The sequence below is a fragment of the Cryptotermes secundus genome, unplaced genomic scaffold, assembly GCF_002891405.2.
Source record: "Cryptotermes secundus unplaced genomic scaffold, Csec_1.0 scaffold117, whole genome shotgun sequence".
NCBI lineage: Eukaryota > Metazoa > Arthropoda > Insecta > Blattodea > Kalotermitidae > Cryptotermes > Cryptotermes secundus.
The window spans coordinates 1105012-1117292 of record NW_019737981.1 but is presented as its reverse complement, the minus strand read 5'-3'; the positions used below and the strand labels follow the sequence as shown (position 1 = coordinate 1117292).

Below are 12281 nucleotides of genomic sequence, written 5' to 3'. Positions count from 1 at the left end.
ATCTCACACGGCTGTTTGAACCTTCCATTCCCACACTCCATGTCTCACTTGCGTACATCCGGGCCTTCGCTGTCATCAGCTGTAATACGTCTCTTTGTCGTCGGATGGTACTCCATTTTGGATACCTTCTTTCAGGCTTGTTGTTTTCGTGTAATTACAAGTAATTAGGGTAACGCTTCCATGTAGTTCACTTCCTACGTCTTACTCATGACGACTGTAACATCCCATACTTCATTACATTTGAATCTGCTACACGGTCATCTTTTTAATGGTAATTATATATGCCACCTGCTCTATCGTTCAATATCTCAATTGCTCGTCCGCAGGGCGCATATATGTCCTTTCGTTTAGGTTTTCAAAAATAATCAGCGGTTGTTCTATGAAATATCATTAGCTGACTGGTCTTCGTAACGGAAATGTGAAACAAACGAAGAAGCAAACAAAAAGAACCACGAAAGGAGCCGGAAGGAAAGAGGAGCGGCAGAAAAGGATGAAAGAAAACATAATATATACAAGAAGTTCTGGGAAGAACTAATCCCTACTTTCCTTCCATAAGACATGAACCACAGAGGAGACCAAAAAAATAGTGGGAAATGCAGCAGATTTACAAACAGCAAGGTGATCTCACAAGCCTCTTAATGAAATTGGGGGGGGATAAACAAACAGATAGCAAGATGATATCATAAGCCTCAAAAAAATTAGGGTTTACAATCAGATGGACAGAGACGGACACACAGACAGTAAAGCGCTATCATAAGCATCTTTTATTTTTTTCAAAATAAGGGACGAAGGCTGAAAGGGGATGGAGGCAGAACAGAAAGGAAATCTAACCGCTTGTTGAGAGATCTGAGGTTCTCACGTGGGTGACTATGATGAATAATATGTTGTGGGGCATAACGCCGTGTAGCCTAATAGATATTGACTGATATTCTTAAGAAACGTACCACCTTAATCGTCAGAGTCGAAGAGAAACAATTTTAAGTATTCTACCCTGAAGATGAAGGCAGTACGTTACTCAGAAACATCTGTGAACTTCTGACAAACTACAGGACACCACTTCCCAGTAGGCAGTAAGCATAGCCTTCCAACTATGTCCTGGTTATTTGTACTGGGGAAAATGCTTGAAACTGGTTCTCTGGAAACAAGCGGACAGACATGAGGTTTACACACACTCGTGCAGGAATCTAACGGACCCGGAATTTTGTCACGTTGTGTACACGCACCATTCTCGTAAATAAAATAAAACATTTAAATTTCTATTATGAACATGTCGTAAATGTTCTTCTGTTTTCCATAAAAGGCCATTCATTATAATTCCAAGTATTCGCCTGACTGGAAGGGCATTCGTATCTTTGCATGGGGGACTACAAGAATCTTGATAGCCGGGATTTCCAAATTAATCAAAAGTAATTTTCAGCGTAATGGTTAAAGTGATCTGTCATATGTAGCTAATAATTATGTATCAGTAGGGTATAAATCTAATGAAAAAATGCGGTGATTAAATCAGGGGCTCTACATGTAGCACTCGATGGAATTAATGTGCACAGGATTGTAGTCAGAACAAGCAAAAGAAGTTATTTCTGAAACTGAATCGTAGATGGGGGCACATGGTAGCGCAGTCGATTGAAGCACTATGCTACAAACAGGAAGGTCGCGGGTTCGAGTTCCGATGAGGTGGATTTTTTCAATTGACCTAAACCTTCCAGCAGCGCTATGGTCTTGGGGTCAACTCAGCCTCTAACAGAAATTAGTACCAGGAATCTTCCTGGGGAGTAAAGGGCGGCCGGCGGGTAAGGCTGACAACCTCACCGCCATCTGTGAGCCGATTGTCTGGAAAATATGGGAGCTTCATGTTTCGAACCTCACTGGGATAACCTACTCCTCTGGTTCAGGTATCTCGTGCCTTGTTTCTCGGCCTCTCCGGGGGAATGATGGGAAAATTCTTTGAATATATCACGACTGTCCGTAAGGAGACAGCATAACATTTCGGAGGAATGTATCGTTTCCATCTTCAGGGGCAAAAAGATTGCCTCGATAAAACTCAGAAGATATACTCTCCAAAATCATCACTCGAACTTTAAATTCAAAATATACATTTATTTCCTTTCTGTTCTTCATATTGTTTTCTTTAGCTTCATGTTTGTCCAGCTTCCGTTGTCTCGTCGCCTGTTTCTGCTGGTTTCATGCTTGGCTTTCTCTTCGACCCTGATGATGGAGCTAATATATTGCTTCGAAACATCGGGCTGTCTTCGAACTATACATAATTAGAACTCAGAAGTCTGTATTTTTCATAGTCACCGCCAGGAAAACCTCGAATTCAATGTGGTAATTTATCTGTTTCGACTTATTCCAATGTACATAGGCCTGTAATTACATAATAGCTTTTTCCTTTTTCGAAACGTAGCAAAGCCTGAAGCCCTCTCTTTGTGCAGTGACAGTTACAAGCAGAACACCGTGGCATTAAATAACAACTAACGACACGACATAACTAGTTCCTTTGAACTGAGTCCCTCTTGAGAAGCTTCCAGTCCCTCAGCTACTGAAGAATTTCCCAACTTTTATGGAACCCATTACAGTGTTCACGAGAGCCCTCCAGTGGTCCCTATCCTGAATCAGACGAATCAACTCCACGCCACCCCATCTTATTACTCTTAAGATCCATTTTAATATTATCCAACAACTCAGATCTAGATCTTCCCAGCGACCTCTTTCCCTCTGGCTTTCCCACCCAAGTCCTATATGCATTCCTCTTGGCTACCATGCGTGTTGCACGTTCTGCCCATCTCATCTTATTTCACTTGATCATTCAGATTATACCGGTAAAAATTGAAAGTTAGTCAAAATATACCCTTCGTAATGAATTTTGATTTAGGCCCTTCTTACAGAACACCAAAGATATAACCTCTTCAACTGAAACAGTTGCTTTTCCGTTGAAGTTCATTGTATTCTAATCTGATCAGTTACATTAAACCCCCTGAATACAATAGTACTAGCACGGTAAGTGTGGTAATGACATTCAATTTTGCTATATTCTTCTGCAATAGGCAGGGCAAGGTGTGAAATTATCTAAGAATCAATTAGTTAATGCATCTAACAATTGCTCATTTATATTAACAATCATTCATAATGAACGCGCCTATAATTTTCAACCTGTCATGTATCAGACCACGCGGCCAGTTACGGTCTCCTTAACTGCCCTTACCCCTAGGCTTCTAAGCCACAATGAGACTTGAAAGCAAGATGTTGTGCTACTAATTGGATGCTGGCCAACAACCAGCTAGTTCAGTAGCACGGATGCTACCTTTTAGGCAGCCTCTGGATAGCTTTTGATATGGTATTTCCCTCACGCTTGACGGAGTGGTTAAGCTGGGAAGTCTCGGTCTTCAGAGCCTCGTTAGTTAAAACAGGATTCAAGACGAGATTCTGGGACTAAATTTTAATAGAGAATTTATTGCAGGAGCTTATTGTGTCTTGTATAGGCTGCACTTGAATATAAATATTGATACATAGGCCTAAATACAGGGCTGAAGATGTAGAGAAGTTTCCACTATGCAGAAAATTTCGATGAAAATCGTTCAAGGTAGGCGGAATTATTGTGTGCTGGGAGACAGATGGGCGCCTTGACGGAAGGAATTTCTCACCATCAAATTTGTTGCAAACGTACTGAGGTGCTTGAATAATTGAAATAAGAATCGAAGAAACAGGGAGGGGACTGGTGTTTTGTCGTGTAAAGCGAAAACTAAGTGTTGTGTGACTTTTTTTTTTTTACTTTCTTCTTGTAGGGAGAGGTTAAGCTCACTTGGTACGTCGGCCACTTTTTGTCCGTTTGTACCATCCGCGGAAGATAGATTATTACTGTAGAGCAGTCGATGGAATAAGAATTGGCAGGGGAAATCGAAGTACTCGGAGAAAATCTGCCCCAGTGACACTTTGTCCACTACAAATCCCATCTGACCTGACCTGGCATGGATCCCGGGCAGCTGCGGTAGGGAGCCGGCTTCTAACCGCCTGAGCGGTTGTATGTTTGCTTCCACTCTAACTTTCCTTGCATGATAATGCTAGTAATATTCTAAAATCCCAATAGATATTAATTAATCTGTTGTTATATTCGGGGTCTGGGTACCCGATTTGAATCTTGACCTCAAAACAGAGTGTTTTGACTGAAGCTTTTCAAGATTATCCTGTGTCTATCCAGATACAAAAGAGAATACTTGAAATAGGCCACGACCGCTACCTTCCACACCTTTAATCATTCACTATTCATCCTACCATTCGGTGCTGCATGGCCCAACGTACTAACAACATTGTAAAGAAATAAATAATACAAATATAAGAACCTGATTGTCGCTGATTAGTTTAAATTTCACCGCGTGACACTCGGTACAACAACGCAAATATCACACGCCATAACATTTCGTTTTTACTGTAGTGTGTAGTCATATTTTTTTTTTAATCTTAGTATTTATGGTATTCTTCCTCAGTAGAAATATATACTTGTGTTAATATAATGTTTCCAAACCGCGAAGTATGTTTTTCGTGTGTTCTTTATCAAGATGACACTTCAGTCATAGCTCAGAGAATTCTGAGACAAACATATAACACTTTACAAACGACGAAGAATGTTTGTCACGTGACCCACAGCAGACTGACATGCTTATAACTCTGCTTACACTGAGACAAATATGTCTTGTAAGCGCCGAGGTGTGTTGGTCACGTGACCTCTGTCAAGCTGACTACCGGTTATAACTCAGAAGATTCTGAGACAGAGAACAATGCATTGCGAACTGCGGAGCGTGTTTATCACGCGACCTACAGCAGTTCAGGCGTTCCAGTTATATAACTCCGCGCACGCTGAGACAGACGGAGAAGATAGCCTGTCACGTGGTTTCCAGACAGTGTCACTAATATAATGACTTAGAAACACCGAAAGGCTTAGGGATAATGGAAGCTTCATATTGCAGCTCACGATAATCACACATTTATACTCTCAGCAACCTAGTAAAATATATAAAGGTAACTAGCCTGACTGGTACTCCGGAAATGGACAGTCCTAATATCTGATGTATCAATATTTAATCTTATCGATTTCCGGATTTTTACTAAACTACTCCAATTAATAGATCGCCTCTGTGGTCTAGTGGTAAGAGTTCCTGGCTACAGATCCAGAGGTCCCGGGTTCGATTCCAGGCGTTACCAGATTTTATGGGAATTAGTTGGTCTGGAACGGGGTCCACTCAGCCTCGTGAGCATAATTGAGGAGCTATTTCAAGGAAAGAGCGACTTCGGTCTAGAAGACAGGAATGAACGGCCGTGGGATTTCGTTGCACTGACCACGCGACACCCTCTAATCTCTAAAGTTGGCACTAACTTCGCGGACAAGCGTCGGTCACTCGGTCGGTATAGTTCGCTTGTGGACTCAAGCTACGGAGTTTGTTTGCATGTTTTATTCTAATTAATAGAAACAAACTACTAAAATACGTACATATAAGTAAGGAAAATAACACAGATAGACGTAATGTATGATGAAGAGCTTCGTGATCTCGTCATCTCCGAGAGCTGTTAGGGCAATTAATTCAAGAAGGAAGGAATGCAGTATGAATGAGGGTGAGAGAAATGGGGTATTGACATTTAATCAGAATTCTTCAGAAAGTGGGGTTCAGATTGGAGATGTAGAGGTGAAGTGAAAGTGAAATTAAAATGGATTTTTGAGAGCTAGAGATTGTAGTCTTTAATTAGTATAGGATTACGATAGGAGGAGACCTGGTACAAATAAGACAATAATATTAAAATGGGTCTTAAAACTGTTATATTAGTATACGAACTGTGGACAGCTGACTAAATTGAGAGACTAACGGCGGGCTTTTGTGATAACGGAATTGAACATTGGGAATTATGAAGGCTGTCAATGTTTTTAACATGTGAACACATATTCACTTGTCTAGAAATTCCCTACAATGTGGTAAGTTTTTAAAAATACTAAATGGTTTCGTCTTCCTGTGTTTTCAGGTTATATAGTACAGCGCCTAATGAGGTGGGAAGACCACGAATGAGGAGTAGGTATGGATCTAGAAGGATACGATGGTACAGAAGTTTGATATATCAAGGTACGTAAATAAGAAGCCATTTGATCGCTGAAAGTTATTAAAATCATAATTTTACAGTTCTGGTGGCCCAGGATGCTATGGTAGCTATGATTTGAAATGTTACATTGATATTCTGATTATACGAACCTCATATTGCCCCTGTGCTTAATTAATTAAACACTGTGGCATGCAAACATATTGTGGAATGGAGGTATAACTCCATCATTCGTTACCTCGGCAATAGAGGAATAAAAATGGTCAGCTTCACACCCAGCCGGCTTTACCCCCTGGTAAAGAGCCCCCGGTATCCATTGAATTTGAAACTGGACGGGCCGTCCGTGGAAGTTATGGAAAAGTGAAAAGTATTGCTTCTTCCGAGAATTAAACTCCGGCCGTCCAGCCCCTAGTACGTCGATATACACCCTGAGCTATCCCGGCTGCACTAAAAATACGTCTTTCTTTGAGTTGTTGCATTTAAAAAGTTGTATGTAAATTATTCATAATTTTCCGAATGCATCGCGTGACCTGTTCATGTAACACTTGTCCACCGGATACGATCAGACGTCATTAACAGCGGATTGGAAGTTTTCACGGTTTCCAACTTGTATCCAAGTTTGCCTTTCGCTGTAACTCGGTGTCTGTGTTTGCAGTTATTTGTTAGTGTACTCGTATGCAACTACTGACGGAAGAAATCGCATTTGCTGGGAGTAGGGCTGTAATGACATTCGAAATCAGTTTATACAGTCCACGTTTCCATTGTATTTATGATAGTCCAATTTATTTTTAGACCTAGAAGTATTGGCTCTAGTTCCTAGTATCCGGTCAAAACACTATAAAATTAAGGAGTAAACTGCAACTATACAACTCCCTAAGAAGTTCAAATTCAGGGAAAATTTTCCTCCAAATATTTCTTTACCATGTACTTCTTCAGACAAAATGCAAATAAATATTATGCACTGTCACATGAACAATTACTGTAAATTCTTGCATCTCTTGGTACATAATACAATGTAGTCCGGTTTAAAGTTGTACGATGTTCCTGAGAAACATTGCCCTCATCTTCAGGGTCGAAATGTAAGCCAAGCCACTCAGTGTACTGCTCGTTGTATGTTGATTTCTTGCTTAGCTTAAATTTCGGTACTAAAGATGGAAACGATGTTTCTCCGAAACGTCTGTGATATTCACCGGACTACAGAGTGCTATATCCCAGAATGCAGAGCTCTTCACAGCCACGCCGCTGCGAAAACCTTGAATATTTTAAAGGCCAAAATTGTTGACACACATCTCTAATACGACTAGGTTCACACGTGCTACCTCGTTTTGCCTAAGTTCAGTGAAGATGTAAGCAACTTCAGTATGGACTCTGATCAGTATTAATTGTCGCTTTCCATAACTCAAATTTTCTGCAAGACCCTGTTCTTCTCAACAACTTCTTTTTCACAAACGTAAACTCCACAGTTCTCTGAGAATTATTCTCAAGGTGTTTCATGCAGCTGATTATTTATGGAAGCTTTACTCACCATGAATATTTGAGACAGTAATAAGATGAAGTCTCATCCGGAAACGCCCTCTTGAAAAGCCTCATAAAATTTCACTTCTCATAATATAAGTGTGTAAGTTCAACTTCACTTCATTAAAAAAGTTTAGTGTACACAAAAGTTGTCCATTCTTCTGCATGCGGCACTTGTGTTAACGGACTCTTGAAAGTCTCAACAAATTCTGCAGTATGAAGCTGTTATTTTAATTAACACATTTGTATGATGCTTACTCTAATATTTTAAATCAACTTTCACATGTTTGTACTGAATACCATAAAGCAGTATAACCAGATAGCCTTGTGCAATATATCATTACTTTTTTGGTATTTCACGTGAATCCTAATATTTCACTAATAGATTTGAATTCTGTGCCATATTTTGATTCGCCACAACTCACGCAAATGTATTTAAAACCAAGGATAAATTATCTTTTTTGCTGTATTTTCTGCCATGCTGAACAAAGTAGGTTAGTGCAGAAGATCTCTCGCATTGGTCTGTGTCAAAGGTAAAACTTGCAGCAAATTATCGATGACAAAAAGCATTAGAAATAGCAGACCTCTTATTTTTACTCCATTCTCTTCAAGACATATACACCTTGTAATTTATAAAGAATAGTATCACAGGAAAAAGAGAACTGTTATCATTTGATGAAAAATTAATTTCCTTGTTGACTCGTAATAGAAGCAATATTTACACAATATTCAATTAGATGTGCCAGGCGTAACCCAACGGCTAAGTAAGAACGGGATTTGTTGAGATAATAATTAAACAAGTATTTTCAGATGTATTAATTACTACTTATTATCCTTGAGTAATATTTCTCGGCACACGTATGCTTTCTTCCGGTTGTCAATTGTATAAGAAACACTCTCTCTCCCTCTCTCTCTGTTTCCCGGAGGAAAGTTCGTTGACTATTATCAGTGATTGTTGACACTTATGGAGGGAACAGTTTCAGCATAATACTTTCTTATGTCTTACACATAAATTGAAATTCTCGTTGACATTGTCAGTAGAACTATTTATAACATAAAATCGATTAATGTTACTTCGCTTTACCTTTTCTGTATACCACCAACTAGCTAGCACTAAATTACAGGCTCTTGGCAACTCACTTCCTAATTTGTCTTTAACAGTTAAGATATTCTTGTTTAAAAAAAATTAACACAACTTTATCAGATGTAACCTTCAATGGTACTTCAATGCCGATCAATCGACTTATCTTCGATCAGTAGCAAGAAGTAGCTAATGGTAAGTTATTGACGTGTTGACATGCGTTATTAATTGGTATACTTATCGTTGTCAGCAATTATAAAAACAGTTTGTTATAGTTTCCGGTTTTATTCGCAGATAAGTGTAAAAGTTTTGTGATTACCACTTACAGCTATTCACTTTGTTATACACGAATCTTCAGGCACCATAAAAAATCAAATCAGCGGATAGTTTGAAAATTTCGTTCGTATGGGTTCACTAATTAATGAATACACAGAATTATTACTCAAAGATCACTTCGGAATTCTATTGTTGATAGAAAAATCTGCTGTGCGCACAGAACAATACACCGCTTGCTGTTTTAAATCCACTTCTTATCACACACAGAGCTCGGAGTTCCTTATCGTAGTGAATAACTCATTGAATGTTTCAGCCAAGAAGATCTGAGGCAAATGTTTTTAAGCCCATGCAGACGTAATACGAATTTTAACTCGGTTTTGCACACTTATCTCTAACGTAAGCGCATGTACCTAACAGCAGTCCGACACTGCCGCCAGACCAACCAGGACTGACCGACCACGGAGACTTGAACATTTCTTCTCTTCAACTAGTTGTTACGCACGATACCTGCCTGACGTCATAGCAACACGTCATCCGGGTTTCCCTTCTTTCGATGTACTTGGAGGACTTGCTCTGTGGTCGTCAGACTTTGCGGTAGCAAGCTGTTACTTTCTGGGAGGGGAGAAGGTAAAGATAAAGTTGCCTCTGTACCTGGATTAAGAACTACGCCATGAAGACGTATGGGGAATGTGGAAGTATAGCTCCATTATTCTTCACCTTGGCACTAGATGAAGATGATTAGCCAGCTTCACATCCACATCACTCATTGGGTTGGAGGTTGGATGGATCCCTCTGACGCTCTGGAGGAAAGAAATACCTGCAGGAATTCGAGCCATTGCCTTCCAGGCATTAGCCCGTTGCTATACCGCCTGATTTACCCCGTGTGTCTCGGAGAGGGTAAGATATAAAACGTTCACATAGTGGAACATATTGACGTCAACGAAGTTAATGAATGTGGAGGTAAAGCTCCATATATGCTACATTGCAACGCTGGATATGGGTGAATGGTCAATTTAATGCTCCACCTTCTTTGACATTGGGAAATCAGCTGTACACTTTGGATAGGATACTTCGATGGTAGCAGAAGTATTTTAAATAAAACATTGATAATTAAACCCACGTAACACTCTGATTAACTCTCTAATGACTTGTGATTTTTCCGCTTGGGAATTTGTTGCAGACATACCTATAGAAATTGTAGTGCCGGCAAACAAGAATTTCCGAACCATTAGTAATTCTGAACAGTTCTGTCTTCTGGGATAAAATTCCATGTAGTCCGTTCAGAGTTAACATAGGTTTCAGAGGAACTTGTTGCCTCCATCTTCATGGTGGAAGGATAAGCATACAAGAAACAAGCAGGTTACCTGCTTCACGTCACTTTCTTGCATCGCTTATTTCTATACCCTGAAGATGGAGGCAATATGCTGCTCTCGAACGTCAGTCCACTCTCAAAGGATTATACATCACTGTATCCCATAACATGCAACTATTCATAACCACAAATTTGAGGACATCATGTCCTGCAGTGGTAATTCTCATCCTCACACTTATAATCATATAGGTTTAGAGCTATCGTGTATATATATATATATGGCTGTATTATAAAATATTGCAGGCAGCAAACAGAAGTCACACAAAATAATAAAAATGCAGACTTTTCAACACGGAACAAGGAGAGGCCCACACAGTGAATGCAAGAATCTTCAATTTGGCTGCTGTCAAGCATAGGGCTATTCCAGTGATTTAGGGTCCGTATAGCATAAGCCAGGGCACACGGTAGCGCAGTTTTTTGAGGCACTAGGCTACAAGCCGGTAGGACGTTGGTTCGGTTACCAATGTACGGATTGAATTCTTCAATTGACAGTCCTTCCAGAAACACTGCGGCCCTGGGGTCTACTCATCCTCTAACAGAAATGAGTACCATCTCTACCGCCATAGCTCAAGCGGTTACTCGCTGGCTTCCCACTGCGGCGGCCCGGGTTCGATCTCGGGTCTGGTCAAGTGGGGTTTGTGGTGAACAAAGTGGTGCTGGGACAGGTTTTCTCCGAGAATTTCGGTTTCCTCTGCCAATCTTCATTCAACAAATTGCTCCACAATCCCCCTCACCTAGCATCTGGGGCTGGTACAATAGGCCAGAAGTGGCCGCAGTACAAGGGACTTAGTCCCACCCCACTAGCAAAAAAAAATACTTTACGACTGGACTGAGTCTCACGACCATAGATTTTTTTTAAATAAATCCTTATGTACGAGTAACACCCTCTCTGGCGACAGGATGGGTTTGTCTCGTCTGAATAGATTTTGCCTTTGGCAAGTGTACGTATCACACGAATAACACGTTATTGAAAATTCTTTCTTGTGCTGTACATACAATTCATCTCTCAGTCCAGGCTTTGTAAAGCAGGTAATGTCTCTCTTACTTATCCTACAACGGCAGATTAATCACTTGAACGGTAGTAAGCTTGACCATCTCCATGTTTAAGCCTCTTATATTTTCCATGTATGGCTTCGCCTTGTCCTATACCGCGAACATGTTCATTCTCATGATTTTGTATGACTTCTGATTGTTGCCTGCACAATTTTGTTATATAATTGTACACATACTGAATATTGAAGTCGGTCTGTACTAATTCAGTGAAACCTCAGCTAAGTCTATGTCAGATACCATAGTATAAACTGGTACATGAGAAGCACACGAGGAAGAGCAATTTCATGCAGAGGGGCATTCGCAGGAAAAACGGAAAACTGAGAACGTCAGACCAAAAATCTTTATTCTTTTTCCTTCCTGCATTCATCAATGGTTCTATAGCTTTTTTTTTTTTTGGACCTGACCTCTTCAGTTTTATAATAATTTTTTCACAGACGGTAGGACGGTAGGACGGTAGGACGGTAGGACGGTAGGACGGGTGATCAGCTCGTCGCAAGACCTCTATCTACACACAGGACAACACAAACACAGAATAAATGCAACACATACATCTATGCCTTTGAGTGGGATTCGAACCCACGATCCCAGCTTCCGAATGAGCGAAGACATTTCATCCATTGGACCGAACGGCCACTGTGATCGGCAGAAACTTCTTTACCGTTACAAATGTCTCTGAAAGGCTTAAAATTTTCCTAATTCTCTTCAGTGAAAAATGGGAGAAAATGTTTTCTCCCCTTTACTCCACAGAGTTACATACAACCTTTATACATTTTTTGGCACAAATAAAAGTATCTTAAGTTTGTGCGAAAGCGGATGGATATGTAAAACTTTTTGTATGAAAGAATATATTTTCTTGCCATGCTATCTTACCTGTAGCCCTTTNGACGTTTTGGAGGAACGTCGGTT

General features: G+C 40.2%; 1 protein-coding gene and 1 long non-coding RNA gene across 2 annotated transcripts in view; one reads left to right on the top strand and one right to left on the bottom strand.

Moving 5' to 3' along the window:
* The window catches only part of LOC111870528 (ras association domain-containing protein 10), a 145991-nt gene extending 136524 nt beyond the window's left edge, over positions 1–9467 (bottom strand). The window contains exon 1 of the mRNA XM_023862890.2: positions 7604–9467. The gene's annotated coding sequence lies outside the window, so the exon portion shown is untranslated. The remainder of the gene's footprint in view (positions 1–7603) is intronic.
* LOC111870531 overlaps positions 1–12281 on the top strand; it is a 219658-nt gene that overhangs the window by 158643 nt on the left and 48734 nt on the right. The window contains exon 3 of the long non-coding RNA XR_002843865.2: positions 6007–6104. This is a non-coding gene — a long non-coding RNA (uncharacterized LOC111870531). The remainder of the gene's footprint in view (positions 1–6006; positions 6105–12281) is intronic.